The sequence below is a fragment of the Pezoporus flaviventris genome, unplaced genomic scaffold (assembly GCF_033815535.1).
Source record: "Pezoporus flaviventris isolate CSIRO_AGI_PZ_B2104156 unplaced genomic scaffold, CSIRO_AGI_Pfla_v1 ptg000066l, whole genome shotgun sequence".
NCBI classification, from domain to species: Eukaryota; Metazoa; Chordata; class Aves; order Psittaciformes; family Psittacidae; genus Pezoporus; species Pezoporus flaviventris.
This window is the reverse complement of record NW_026892614.1, coordinates 12747267-12762940: the sequence shown is the minus strand read 5'-3', so window position 1 is coordinate 12762940 and position 15674 is coordinate 12747267. Positions and strand designations below refer to the sequence as shown.

At 43.5% G+C, this 15674-nt stretch overlaps 1 long non-coding RNA gene across 1 annotated transcript; it reads right to left on the bottom strand.

The window, feature by feature from the left end:
• Positions 1–427: 427 nt before the first annotated feature.
• Positions 428–15466, bottom strand: LOC133278684 (uncharacterized). The gene is made up of 2 exons (XR_009746648.1): positions 15223–15466; positions 428–1541 (listed from the first exon to the last, which is right to left on the bottom strand). It is a non-coding gene; the product is annotated as an uncharacterized LOC133278684 (long non-coding RNA).
• Positions 15467–15674: the final 208 nt, after the last annotated feature.

The following is a 15674-nucleotide window of genomic DNA, read 5'->3' as shown; positions in this document are numbered from 1 at the left end:
CTTTGCAAGCAACTTTGCCTGTACTTGTGGGGTTTGTTTTTTAATTTTTGGAAGTTCAGGCAAACTTCTGAAGATCCTGGTTTTATCTCATCGCTAATAAATACATGATTCTTATTCTCACTTAATGCCTGAATCTTTCAAAAATCTGCAGATAACCAGCCCTTAACCGATAGGGTCCTTTCAATTAGACTTTTCAGTAACAGGATTATTTTGTTCTGCCTGAATTCTACCAGTTTCTGCCTGGTAATACAATACAACAATTCCTTAAACCCCAGCCATCAGCTACTCTGTGGGTTTGTTTCCTATGACAAATCAGTGTCTGTGATTGCTTCTTGGCTGGTTTAAGAGTCTAGAATACTTTAGATGTCATTGGAGGTCATCAGGATTTACTTTTAGGGAAAACTAAAATAATCCAGCACTTCAAAGGTGTTAGAATCTGGCCATTTACTGATATGAATATTCTACTCAGCTACACCCTCTTATCCAGCTATTTGACATGCATGTTTCCTTTCCTGACTTAAAAGCTGTGAGTACATCAAAGGCTGTCCAAGGAATGAGCTAACACAATGCCACAGGCCCACATTACCTGAACTTAGCACAACCTTCATCCCACATCTCTGTCTTTCAAGTTATTTCCCTGGTAGGACTTACCGATGCAGTCATCCAGGATCCAGCTGTGTTGCTTCTGGGAATAATTCGTAAAAAAATATTTGTAACCTAAAACGTGGTAAAATTCCTGCCTTCTTTGAGATTGTCTCTTTATCAGGTTGTGATCTGCAGTTTGGAGTTGGCATATCAGTATTTCCTTGCATGTGCCAGCATCAAAGGGAAGTACATGCTCCTGTCTCCAAATAAGAGACGTTTTCCATATGTGCGCTCTCCTCTCTGTCCTGCCTAATGACTATACATTAAGATAATATGCGGGAAAGGTTGCAACATTTTGCAGCATATGTCTGCACAAGTGAGAAGCATGTCTCACACCTGCTTCTTGGCTTTGGGACATTATTCCTCATAACTCTTTTACAGCCTGGCTGGCTCGTGGTGCTGCAGGCTTCAAATGGCAAGCCAGGGCAGCAAAGCAAGCCTTTCCCTGCTTGGGGCGGCAAGATATGCAGAAGCCTGCAGTCCCTTCTCTGGTCTTGTGCTCACTGGGGAAGGGGTGCTCTGTGGGAGCTAATGGCCTGTGCCCTCCAAAACAACACTGCCAAACCACCTCCAAAGGAGGCTTACGATTATTCCCATGGAAAAATGGTTACAACTGATATTCTCATTTGAAATTCAGAAACCTGGTTTGAAATAGAGACCATTTTCCTTTAAATAAATGTAGAGCAGTGTTAGAGCAGGGTTACATCTGTCACAGACAAAAATGCTCTATTTATGCCTTATTGTAATCCATTCACTGGTTTATGGTCCTCGTGTCCTTCAGGGAGTGTTGGAAACCCACACGGTGTTCCCGAGCGCTACAGTTTGCATTCGGATCTCTGATTCTGTTGACAGATGGGTACAATCACACGCAGCAGTCAGACAGCTCCCTCTTGACTCTGTATTGGAGGAGCAGCGAGAGGGCAAATTATTTCAGCTGAGGTCAGCATTAACTTAAGCTCAAAATAACTCCCTCCAGATCCACCTGTTTCAGACAGAAGCATGCAAACAAGTGGTGGTCTTTGGTGAATTGTAGCCACTTCCCTATTTCACATCCCATTTTGGGGTTTTGCCATCACAGATGTAGACAGCAAACATGTACTCGATTAAACAAAAAATGCTGCAATCAGCCTGATAAATAAAAGGAATAATAATAAAAAAATGCCCTCACTCTGTAATGTAATGTGTTAGCAAACACATATTTCCCATTTAATGTATAAGCATTGAACATGTAAATGCAGGGATTTCCTGGATGCTTCAGGGAAAACATAAACTTTCTTGAGAGGAATCCATTAAAAAAAGTGTCTGATGAGTGCATTGGTGTTAAATTAAACAAAGGTTTCTGAGAAGATACCCTTTAAACAAGAGTTTCCAGATTCTCTTCGTTTCAGTTGCTGAGAGTATCAACTTCCTCCTTCCCTGTCTTTCTATATAAAAAGAAATGCTTCTTGTTTCATTCCTTATAAAGGGCCATTCCTAATAAATCTGAATGGTTCCAAGGAAATGCATTGAATCACTGACCCACATTCCTCATCACCCTGTGGTTTGAGATCCACTCATCCTCCAGAGCAGGGACTACTCCGACCACATTCCACCCAAGCTCAGGTCAGAGGGCTTCTGGCCTCACTGTACCTTGTGGGGATCATCCAGAAACAGAATCCTTTTTTTGTCAGCTCCCATTATCGATACTGATGTGAACTGGCTGGTGTCTAGCAAGCCCTTCACAACTGCTTCTCAGATAAAGTCACCTGGAGTTTACGAAGAGGATCTCAGAAGGGCTTGGGAAGCAAGAATGGGACTCTGCTCTTGAAACTGTCATTGCTCTTGGAATAAACCTTAGTAGCAAAATCTGTTCCACTTTACATTCTCTTAAAAATTAAAATTTGAGAACTGGGAGATTTTTCCCTGAGTAACCACAAAGCTTCTTATAGCTGGAGGCTAAAGCTGAGGAGAGGTACCACCATGTTAACCTTGGGCGGCTTTGATATTTTTATTGGCTGTGTTCTCAGAAAATAATGGTATTAGCAGCTCTGACTTAAAATACCGAGCACTGCGGCTCCCTCACAGCAGGTAAACAATCTGTGCAACTGGGCACAAATGCTGATAACAAGGCCTCCTTCCAATTAGGAGGCAACAAAACAAACTGCATCAGCAAAAATTCCTGCAAGGATATTCCTTAAGGCTTCTTTGTGCTCTCTATAAAACACAAACATTTTTACCATGCAGTACACCCAAATTCATCAGCTGCCCACAGGAATACTTAAGCACTGCTGCTTTGTGAAACTGCACAGAAAAGATTGCCTGGTGCTGTTGCAACTAAACCTTAGGGTCAGAGCCAGAGGGACACATTTGCATAGGAGAGACACAGACAGACATGTACAGACACAGAACTGCAGCCTCTCTGTGTAAAGGGAGTTTGCTGGTGTAAGCTAAAACCTCTGTGTAAACATCTGAATTTTCAGAAAGCTGCTTGAATGGCATGCACTTGAAAAACAGATGTGTTTTGAGAGCAGCCACAATAAATATCAAATGTGGGTGACATGTGGGTCTGAGATGGCACCGTCACAGACATCCTGCCCTTGGTCTCCTTCTATCTGAAGATGGAGGGCTGGCTTTTAACACTGCAGAAAGACAGGAGTGCTCCTAGAGATAAGCAGAACAAAAATCTTGCAGATGCTTTTTCATCAACGTCCATACAGTTCTCAAGCACAGACAATTACATTGTTTGACTGTCTGAGGCATTTCTTACATTGTCAGAGCTGCTTGCCCCCTCTGTGAGCTTCCCTGGTGATGGTGCATCCTGTGGGTCTGTGATCTCTACCTTTCCTAAAGGTCCAATTTACAGTCATTGGCAGCATGTCAATGCCGTGCACATGCAAAGCAGTTGGATTTCAGCCTTGGACTGGAGTGGTGAGAAAGGAATGAAGGGAACCAAGTTGGAACTAAGATCATGAATTATCAGACTCAGTCACTGGCTGTATTTGAGGCTTATTCCTGATATTTGGAAGGTCACCTGTGAATGGCATTGATGACTCTTGGAAGAATTACTGAGGAACAATTTCTTGAGGTATGATGGGGTTCTAGGGATAAAACACATCATCAAAGGTGAAAAATAGACTAAATATAGGAGTTTATAAGATGACACATTACTTGATGGATGTTAGTGTTGGTACCACTGGAAAATACCTTTTTTTTTTTTTTTTACAGTATGCAGGCTTGGCCACTTTCTTCATATTGCCTAAAGGAGTGTTTCTACTGCTAACCTGGATGCAAAGGGCACACCTCCCACTCCGTCAGTGCAGTCAAGCTAAGGACTTCCAGGCCAGAGATTTAGTTTGCCTGCTAAGGGTAACAACGCTGACTCTGGAAGACTGGAGTTCAGTGGCAGGGAATTCTATTTGCCAAAAATGGGGCTTAACAGCCAGTTTGGCTGTGATCTTGACAGCCATTTCTATCAAACTGAACTGAATGATATTCAGCAGGACTCTATCTAGGCACAAGACATGAGATTTATAACAATCTCTTGGAATTGTTTCGTAAATGCTTTGTAAATGGCTCCTTTGTTTGCACATAACCTTCTTCAGTGGAGATACTGAGCATCATTCAAGTGATGTAGCTGTCTTTGAATGGGGTAAATATGAGCTAATCTCCTTTCCAGTGTCAACGGCCTTTACTGCAGCTCACAGTAGGAATGGTCCCTTCAATTAGAGTAAGGATTCATGATTATGCTGAAAGTTGATAGCTCAGCACACCTGTGTCTATGCCGAAAGTCTGTATGGGATGCCTGGACAGTAGCCCAAGTGGGGGATGAAAAACTGTGGTTCGTCTGGGTAAGATACCCAGCCAAGTCCCCAGAATTAGTTGCAACCCAGGAGGCACAGTAGCTCAGGGTGAATGCTTGTGTTTAGATATGGGTATGAGACTTAGACACCTCTGCCATGTTCAAATGACTGTCTGACAGTATTAGAAGGCTGGGTTGAGTGTGAAATGTTCTGTATCAACAAGATCAGCTCTTATGCAAACAGCGTGCCCATGACTTTGTTTCAGAGTAGAGTAATTAGCAGGTTCATAGCCTTTAACAGTGAAGCAGCAAGCAGAAAGAGAATTCATGTATATTTTCTGCAGGGAGTTCGCCCTCCTGGAGAAGGATGCACTGGACTCCCTTAGATGTTCAAGATTTTTTAGGGATGGGGTTAAATTGTCTTTTAAACATGGGATTTATGACCAAGGTCACCTGAGAATCCACCCTGTGCATATGTTAGACCTTCAGTGGTTGAAGCGTGGTTTTCCCATGTGTGGATGGGGTATAGGATGGAAAAGTAGTTGCAGTTTATCTTAAGGCCAGTATTGCTGGGCTCCAATGATAAGACAGAGGCCATCAAAGCTGTAAAATAACTAGTAAGAATTGTTCTAATGGTCCCCCTCTTGAGGGCTAACAAAAAAATGATTACATGAAAACAAGAAAAGAAATAGGTGGTGTCAAGTGGTGGAAGGTTGAGATGTGTTTCAGTAAAGATCGAAGGCAGTCTATACATGAGGTGTGAGGTGTGGCTTCTGAAAACCCCACCTGTCTTTATGAAAGCGGGCTGTTGTACAAAGTGAAATACTACAGACATTTCTAAGGGCACAAGCAAAGTCAAAGGTAAAGTTAGGGAAGAAAACCCAGGTTATCTGATCTTCACTACAGTGACAGGCAACAAGAGCAATCCTTGGATAGAATGCTCAAAAGGGTGCACATCCAGAGCCTACAGCAGGAAGCGTTAGCCTGCTTCAAGAAAGGAAAGAATCAAAATCTATAAAGGGCTTTATTGAATAGGATGAAACGGATGCCCCATCAGGATTTAATAATACAGGATTGTTGCAAACACATTTCATACTGTCGAGGATCTCCACAATTTCCTTTGATTAAAAAAGAACTTTTTGGTGGAGCAGTCCAGAATATTTGTTGAAAAATAGTCATAAAAACATTGTTTTAGCAAAAACATTCATATTTGTGTGCGTGTGCGCATGTGCATGCCTAGGTATATTTGAGCTGACATGCATGAAATTTTTCAGAAATCAAATCATAGGTTTTGAACTGATCTATTTTCAACACTAGTGCTCAATTTACAGACTTCTATTGCTTTTCAAGGGTTCTTCATGTGCAAGCAGATTAATCGTAACAGTTCTGCAGTTTCAGAGAGGTGTTCGCATGTCACATAAGATTATGTCCTATTGAAGACTTTTTGTGATTCTTTTCGCTTTTATTGAGACTATCAAAAGAAAAGCGTACAAGAGTTAAAACCTGACTGTTTTGATTTTCACACAAACCTTTGTGCCTGGAAGCTGCCAGAGATATATTTGTTATGAGAGAAAAGAGGAAAGCACCTTGCATATCGCCCTTGGAAATTTCCACTGATACATGCGCAGCTATTTCTAATTGCTGCAGCTATGCAGTGGAAATGTGAGTCCTCTCTTTCTTTTTCAACAGAATAATGGCAAGCGGATGACATGACTGAAAGACATCAGTGATTGTCTTGTTATAACTGTGGTAGTACAAGGACATGGGTAAGACAAAGCATTTGTTTAGAGCTGCCCTCACAAACAAAGCACCCCTGTTGTGTGCTCATGTCTTCCCATGAGCTTTTTTTCTGAGATCCACCCTGCCACAGTGAAGGTGCATTTAGCAGCAGTTGGTGCTGGGTTCCTCACTACTCTCTGTAACTCTGAGACTTGCCCCTACAGGCTGTCTTTTATTAGACTAAATGGTATGGCTGGAAAAGATCAGACAAGGTTTCTATCACATAGCACCTTTGCTAGGTCTGATACATAGCAGCTGACTTCAGAGCTAAATGCAAAACAAAACCAGTTGCTTAGAATTTGGTCCCTCTATTTACGTTGCTCTCTTACCATAACACTGCTTTCAGTCATTTTCTCTTGCTGCAGTCAGCTGGTGTGATACTGAAGCCTGAAATATTTGCCCAAAAGAGTCTGTTCAAGTGCAGCATCTGGGAGAGGACAGGAGCAATAAACAGGCCAAATTTACTGCTTTGGGAAGTGGACAAAACCTAATTGGTGCCAACAGTGAGCTCAGCTATGGACACAACAGTGGGAAGGACTGAGCAAAGAAGGGTGTAAGTACTTGGGAGCTAAGTTTATAACTTCTTAGGCAGGTATTATCCATCATTCACTCTATTTATACATGTGTTAAAGGGGACATCCTGGCAGCAAATAAAATGAAGCTACAGCATCTGTTACTGTGGGGCTGTTTTCTTGGGATGCTTCCCTTGATTAACAGCAGGACCAGGATGTCTCGGCAGCCCACTGCTCTGCTTCTGTAAAAGCAAGACCCTCCCAGAACCCTCAAGCCTTCCTCTTTCTTTAAATGGTTCCTGTCCCTTTAGTTTTCTCCACACTTCCCCAGTTGAAATGTTCCAGCCCTGGACATGGGAAGTGGTGCACAGCTGCGTGCCCAACTTTCCAGCCTGCCGCCATGATGGCTGGTGCTGCTGGTTAAAACCTTGGAAACAGATTTCTAATTTAGATTTCTAGCCAAGCTGTGGCCTATTTTAAGCCTTTAAAAGAACTCTGAACCTCATATAGATCTCTGTTCCCTTGGAGTAAACTGGTGGCAGCAGCACAACCAAGCTTCCCAGTGTCAGCCCTGGGTAAAAAAGGAGGAGAGGGGATCAGGATCCTGCCTGTTGTGTTACTGTTCACACAGAGGATAGAGTAACTTCAAGTTGTGTTCCAGACTCTCATCAGAGGCAGACCCTCTGCTGTTTTGACAATTTAATAAAAAATAAATGTATCTTTTCCTTCTCTCCAGATGTGTTAAGAGATACACAGATCAGCAGCTTTACAGTCAGATCCCTGAATGAACGTGCAAAGAAGATAAGGGTGCAAAGAGCCTTTCCTTGTTCTCTCCAGAACATGTCACAGGTGGTCCCAATACCCAGGATGTCCCTGCTACCTACCCTGCTGGCCCACAGGACCTAATGGCTGGGCTGGGGAGGGAGTGCACAGGCACTGGAAGCCCCCACAACCAGCTGAGTCCTGGCAAGGGGCCATGCTTCCTTTTCTAGAGCGGTCCTGTTGCAGGTCATCATGGCACTGTTATCAGCCCTCTCCCAGAAACCCTTGGCATCTTGCACAAAGTATGGTCCCACTAGCCCAGTGCTCTTTGTCTGGCAGGGTAAGAGGAGGCAGCAGGCAGGGAAAACCATATGAGCCTGGCTATCACCTCCTGCCCACAGAAGTATTTCCCAGTCAGGAATATATCTGGTTGGGAAATAAGAAGGTTTTTATGAACTCAGAGCAGTGAAATTCTGTGGTGGACTTTGAAAAATAGTAAGGACAAAAACTGAGCTGGTTTAAAATGTAGTTTAGGATGTGATTGAGCTTACATGGTACAGTGACCTGTGAGGAGGGCACCTGGGCAGCTGGGCTGCAGCAGCCTTTGGCCACCCTGTGCCTGGGTAAGCCAGCCTTTCTAAGGAGAAAGGCAGATGGTGCAGCCGTCTCATCCTTCACCAGGGACAGGGATGGGCCAGGTTACACTGCCTCAGCATCAGAGGGCACTTTTGACATAATCGGTCTCTTCACAGGAGGAAAAGCACTTTGACTCATCTTTTACAAAGGGCAAGCAGAGATGTCAAATATTAACTTTCCTCTGTCGCCAGTGAGAGGAGTTAGAGTTTAGATGAGAGACCTAAGGAAGATTGTCTGCGTATGAACTCTGATCCTCTTCTTACAAGCTTTAGGGATGAAACTTACCTCAGCTCAAACAAGTTCTTGATACTTAGTTGCTCTGTGCCTTAGTTCTCTGCAAATGGAAATCTTGCGAAGATGAGTGTGTTGAAGGCTTAAGACAGATATGAAGCATCACTCCTTTGCTCTGGGTGGCACTAATGACTGAGCTCATTTATGCAGAGAATATACTGGGTTTTTAACAGTCTGCAGTTGGGCTGAACTGTCTGGTGCAAGGCAAATTAAAATGCATGCAACATCATTCATTTTCAGTTACTACTCCTCTCTTTTGCTGTTAAATAGGGAATGTAGATCTATAATTCAACTATAAAAGGTGCCTGGTGACTAATACATAGCACTGGCCTGCAGAATGGGTTATTCTCTGCCGTCAGGCACGTCTGTGGAGGCTGAGGCATTGCTATACTCAGTGACATGCTTTTCTCTGTGAACAATGATTGAATGAAGTTTGTGAATGAATTTGCTGTGGCAGTTTTACAAATCTCCCTTCAAACCTAACGCTTACTAAGATTGTGTTCTTCTCAGTTGGACTTCCTTACAGTTGTGTCTTGATGTTAGTATATTATGTCACCCATCACTGCAGGGAAAATGACAACAGCCAATTTATGTATGTTGGAATAAGATAGAGTAGTTATAAGGTGTCCACTGTGACTCAGCATTTGCTGAGCTCTTAACACATTTCTTTTCAGCTGACAGTGCTTGCTAAACCTGGAAGTCTAATTGGAGTAGGAGACTTGTACAAATCTGCTGTCTTATGAAATCTGATTTTGAAATCAATGTGCAGTACAGTGAGCTCCACCGATGCTCTGGGTTTTTTTTTATCAATGTTTTTCTTTTAAATACGGTGCTATTTTGTGTGTAACCAAAACTTATATGTAAAAAAAAATTTCCAGAAGATGTGAGTTACACAATACAGCTGCACAGCAGCCTGCAAAGCTCTGCGGATCTAGGCAAGTAAAGCAGACGTCTCGTGATCCCCTGATCTAGCAACTCTCCCAGTAATGACAAAATGTGTAATAAAAGCTTTTGATAGGAGTCAAGACTTGTGTGATGTAGGCAGCCTTGTTAGGATGAGATTTGAATGCAAATTTTCATGTAGCTTCTCCTCACCAGATCACAGCAAGACCCATGCAGGGTAAGACTACTCAGTGGCAGCCCCTTGCCCACTCTATCTCTGTGGGGTGGCCTGTGATCTCTGCTATGTTGCTGCTTCTAGTCTGTTTTGGGATGTGGCTGGAGGAGTGAAAATGATGGAGCCTCAGGGTGGACTTTGGGAAACGAAGAGAGCGTGATTGAAATAGACCAGAAACAAGAAACCGATGGTCAAGGGGAGGGAAGCAGAAAGGAAGTGTTGAAGGTTTGGAAGTCAGAGGTGAAATCAAGGGATATACAACACAAACCAATATCTAGGAACAAATGCAGGAGCACAAACAATATGGTGATTTTTAGCCAATATTTTTCAATGAAAATAAATATGGCATCCTTCCAAGAGGACAGATATAATCAGGGAGGAATTTCACAAACAAACATGAACAGAGATCAGCTCCTCAGGGTAGCAGAAATGAGGAGCATGGTTCCTTCCAACCTTGAGATAACCTTGGGATAAGGTCCAGACTGGGATGGAAACAGCAGAAATCAATGTGATTTGGCACTGGTCATCGCCGAGGGAATGTGATATGTCAGACCCATTTCTAAAAATCCTGTCTCTGTCTGTCTCAATTATCGAGGACTGAAGCACAGGCAGTTCTTGTGCAGACTGCACGGGATGGGGCATGGGTGCACAGTGGTTTCCTAAACCTGTTCTTTGGCCTTGCCAAGGTCTATCCCCTCAAGCAAGGACCACTTGTCCCTTTGTTTCTCCTAGGCATAAATCTCTTTAGAAGGAGATGGGAAATAGGCCAAAGTTTGGTTGGTCTTAACCTTTTCCATTCTGCCTCCACCTTATGATCCTTTCCTTATATCTCAGGAAAGGATGTAGTTCCAGTGTCAGCCATACAGCCAGAGCCAGGTTATGTAGCAGACACTGCAGATGCTGCACAGACACAGCTCAGTAGCAGTGATGGGGGTTAAACTCCTACAGCACCCCAAAATATCTATGTCTGGTCTTCAGCTGAACAGTCATTTACCTTTTGATCTTCATTCAGTGCATAGGCTAGGTGAGAAAGGATTGATAACAAAGCTTACTGGCAAAAAAATATGAATGTAGCCCGTCTGAAGCAGATACCTCCTTCTTGTGTGCAAGTTAGCTGCCAGTTTGTGCACCAAAGGGGCAGACCATGTGCATAAGGATATTAAGTTCTAAACTCAAAAGAAGATTTACTGTGGAGTTATAGGACTGATCAGCTTTGCCACTTTGCATTCATCAGTTTAAAAATTAAATGAAAGACTGCCTGCTTGCTTTCTGGTTTCTGAGAAATATGGTTTAAGAAATAAAAGTATAAAAATGTATTGCATCTGCAAAACAACCCATAGTAAATAATAGCTATTCATACTCTATGTAAATTCATGTCCTAGTTATGCAAACACTAATTCAGAAGCTTGTTGGCAGGAGCTGCAATAGACAAATATACAGACTATTGGCAGAAAAAGTGCTTCCATTATTCATTTGTCACTGGTACCCAAGACTGTGATGCTATTCAAGGTAATGTACTGTCTCAAAATAAATCTTTTATCGCTACTCACTTCAGCGGCTGGAGCTGGTGATGTATACAAGCACATACAGATACAAGGCCAAAAGGCAGCCATCTCTTGCTGGAACTGCTGTATCACAGCACAGTTTTATTTAAATATTATGCACTGTTCTTTTGGAGGATTTTATCAAGTTAATGGTCAGATGTGTCTGCTGATGTACGCATTGCTGATACGCACAATGCCTTATGTGCACAACATCTAATAAGGCACCTTTACAGTAAAGACTGGGATCTGTGCGAGTCTGCACAGAAAAGTAGTAATGGTGAGTGGCTGAGAGCATTGGAGAACGTAAAGGGTTTTTGTGTTTCTCTGTAGTCTTCACCACAAGAGTTATAACAAGACCCAGCATAGAAAAGCAGCAAGATAAAGTAAAAAAATATAAAATCTTTCTTCAGTTGCTTGGACTGATGCTAAGGTAAATGGAAATTCCTTTGACCCCTGAAGAGATGAAACAGTCTATAATCAAGTTAATAATCTTGATCCCAACTCAAGTCAATCTTACTTGAATCAAATCAGGTTTTTCCTCAATTTAGATCCTAGAATAGACTTGAAAATTGACAAAGGAAAGAGCAAAATATTTCTGCTGAAATTTTGCTTAACAACATAGTAGGAAATAATATATATGCACAATCACATTTAACTATAATTCCATATAATAAAAACCAGAATGGCAACTTTGCCTGTACTCAAGAAAGTATTTAGATTTAAAGCTTAGCGTTGAGAGTCCTTTCTTCTATCTGAAACATGGTGGAGGAGAATTGGTGTGTGGAACCTGAAGCATAGCAAGGGAGACTATTTTATGGTGTAGAAACTCAAGGATATAGGAGGAACAGTCAGAGAAAGGTGGTTCCCACAGAGACTGATTCACTTTTTTCTAGGTAAGTGGCGCTAGTAAAATGAATGACTAAAATGGAAGGTACTAAATACTTCCTAAAAATTTTTAGTGGAGATTTTAGCCACTCTCCCATAGTCATCATGGGACAGGAGAACCCTCCAAAGAAGCAGAGCTTGTCTATAGTAGATTCACTTAGTGGTTGGTGGTAGCAGAAGGTGGGCTGTGCTCTGAGGACATGAAAACAAGGCTGGCTGCAGGGGAGCCAGCAGCAAGCACAGGCAGGGGCATAAACAGGCACGTGAGCTCCAGTAAAATGCAGGGTACTCTGCAAACAGTGTTAAGGCAGGTGTCCTGGGTTCAGCAGTAGCAGTCATGTTTTTTCCTTTGTGTTAACTGGTGCAGTGCTGTGTTTTGACTTCTAGTTTGAGAACAGCGTTGGTGAAGCCGATGTTTTCGGTTGTTGCTAAGTGATGTTTACCCTGACCAAGGACTCTGTGAGGCTCATGCTCTGCCAGGGAGGAGGGGAGGCTGTGAGGAAGCAGAGACGGGGCGCCTGGCCCGGGCTAGCCGGGGAGGTATTCCATACCACAGCACGTCATGCCCGGGGTGGGGGGTAACTGGGAGTTACCCGGAAGGACAGGGGCTTCCGGGTGGAACTCGCTTTCTTGGCCGGTGGTATCGTATTCTCTTCTCTTGTTATTTTCCCTTATCATTGTTTTAGCTGATAGTAGCAGTGGTGATTTGTTGCTGGACTGTTCTTGTCTCAACCCGTAGGAGTTGCACTCTCTCGATCCTCCTCCCCGTTCCTCCGGGAGCGGGGAAGGGGAGAGCCCCGGTGCAGGGCAGGGGGAGACGGACACGGACCTTGATTGTTGTCAGCTCGGCACCACTCACTGGGAGTGAGTGAACAAGTTACCTGACTGGGTTTAAACCACGACAGCAGGGCATGAGCGGAACCACAGTGGCAGAGCATCAATAGCACTGAGCATCTAGAAGGGGGGCTCTGTGCGTGTGTGTTAGGACAGCTACATTTTAGCTGTGTGGTGCTGCTCTTGGCTATTGAAATTGCCTCCAGTGTGTGGCAGGCCATTTTCCCAGGATCAAGATACCCCATACCCTAATGGTTCACAGCATCACTCCTCCTAGAGGATCACTGGGCCCTGCAGGGAAGCTCCAGGGGCTTTTGTCTGCTTCCTTGCTGCTTACTACAGCACTGCAAGGCATTGCTGGTGCTAGGCCACATAACTTCCTGTTCCTTCCCCATGCTGCCAGCTTGCACGGCTGCCTGTACGCATCACAACAAGGCTGCACCCCACTGCTGCCCCACATGAGCCCTCAAGGAGCTCCAGAACAGTAACCAGAGAGAGGCATAATGGGCTAGACCACCATCTGCAAAATCAAATTCCTTCTGTAAGCCCTGAAGCTTGAAACTAGCCTTACTACTGCATCCCCTCCACTACCAGCACCTGTGCCAGTGACTGTTCTCATATGGATGGGCTGAGAGACATTGCTTTAACAGCATGACTCCTCTCCTCCTTCTGCCTGGCCAGGCCTGATTCTATACAGGAGAGACAGAAAAAGGCAATTAGATATGCAGCTGAGTTGGCTAGGGGCTAAGATATGCAGTGTAGCATGCTTAAGATAACTGCTTATGTCATTCTTGGAAACTCAGTCCTCCAGGGTTTGATTAACAAGAAGCATCTTACTTCTCAAAAAGCTGATGATGGAAGTTGACATAGATAGTGCAGCTTTAATCCAGACAGATATAATGCTGTCTTTTAAATTAATTCCAGAGTCCTCATCATTTTCTGTGAAGACAGCAGCAACAGTTGAGTCCGTTTAGTAACAGTAAAACCCTTGTTTTTCTTGCTCACTATTACTTTCAATATATAGATGTTTGTCCCTCAAAATCCTTTAAACACTATCCAGGTCTCAGTGTCAGTTGAAATAACTGTATTTATTGATTTTCTACATTTTAATCCATTGTTTACTAGAGTATGGAGGTACCACAATTCGATAGCCTAAGGAAGATTCAGTTTCATGGGATAAATTTCTGGTCCATCTCCTAATGAGTAAAACAAGATTGCCTAATTTGGCTGAAGAGTTATTGGTCCTCCCTGTTCTGCTTCCCACCTGTATGAGCTGAAGACATCTGTTTTTTGTGCAGTGTGGCTGTTTCTTCTGCAGGTGAACCCAGATGGTCTTGCTCCACCTCTGGTGACTGGGCCATGAGTAAGAGCTGAGGCAGCTGCTTCAGTTTTGACCAGTACTGGTAAGTCTTCTAACACAGGCAGTAGAAAAAACAGCCTGTGCAGTGGAAATAACATTTTTCAGTGGTTTAGATCACAGACACTATCAGCAGGGATCAGGTGAGATTTGAAATAGTTGTTTAGAGGAGAATTCCTGCATTTCAGCATTATTTGTCAGAAATGGGATGTGAAATTCCTGTGGGGGAATACATTCCCAGCAAGGTGTCTAACATTGTTAGGAGCTTAACTTTCATGGATCTAGTGCTGGCTGGTTGTTATAGATGCTGAATGAGCTGAAAGGATGGTTACAGAAAATCAGAAGCAACCAACACAATTTATATGCAAGTGGGAACCCTCTTAACCAGACAGTGCCAGCAAACAGAAATCCCACTCTGAGGTTTTAAGGTGTTCACTACCATCTGTACAAACAAATGAACACAATTACTCATCAGAGAGATCCACTGGGGTTTCTGAAAGCTTACACATCATGTACACTTGGGTCATCTCAGCAGTGGGAGCTTCCTGGAACAGGAGCAGGCTTGTGTACTTGCCCCTGTGCCTCATGGCAATCAGAGCAGGCAACAAATTCAGGCAGGGCCTGTCAGCTGAATAATTATTTCTTTTTTTCTCCCGACCTACGGAAAAGTGCTAGCATGGAGGTGGAGCTCATGTCCTCTGCCTAGGGGAGAGAAGATCCAGCTGTGGGCTCAGATGGCAGATAAGACATCAGGCACACTGGTGGGACTCTACTTCTGAGACTGCGTTTGTCTTGCCCACCTGTGGCCTGGATGATTACCCAGGTTTTGTTATTTTTTTCTCCTGCACTGTCCTCCCTCCTTCATTCTCTCCTATGCCCCTATTACCTCAGTTTGCCTCCTCTTCAGCCTCCTTCATTCTAGGAAGTTTTGCCAATAGAAACTTTACGTGTAAGGTGTCTGTGGGTCACTTACATTCAAGGCGTGTTTTGGCTGAGCACCAATGCCTTCCTCAATGACACAGGCCCTCACACTTCCTCCAGCCAGTGACACAAAGCCAAAGAGGGCACAGCTTTTCTCCCACTCTATGGTGCATGGCCTTGTAGAGCTGACTGAAACTCAGATTGCCACTCCATGGCTCTCTTTGCTTCAGAAGCACCTTTCCCACTGCTTGTCCATGTGTGTGAGTAACCAGAACACATGGTTACTCATGCAACTATGAGTTACATCATGAAGAACTTTCATATGCGTACAAAAGCTCTATAGCTAGACCTGCATCATAATATGAACCTAGTGTCTCAGGGCCTCAGAAAGAAACCATCAGATTCAAATAAATGCCATATGTTTGTGAGCTTAAAGGCTACTGACTCTTTGCTACAGCATCCATTCCTGCTCCTTCGTTGCCCTGGCTTCAAACCAGCATTCCTTGTTTGTGCTTATACCATTCAAGTGGATCAAATGCAAAGAAGCATTTCTGTGCTGTGTTTGTAAGAAGGACCTAAATATACTGGAACATCTTCAGTGAGGACAGAAAAT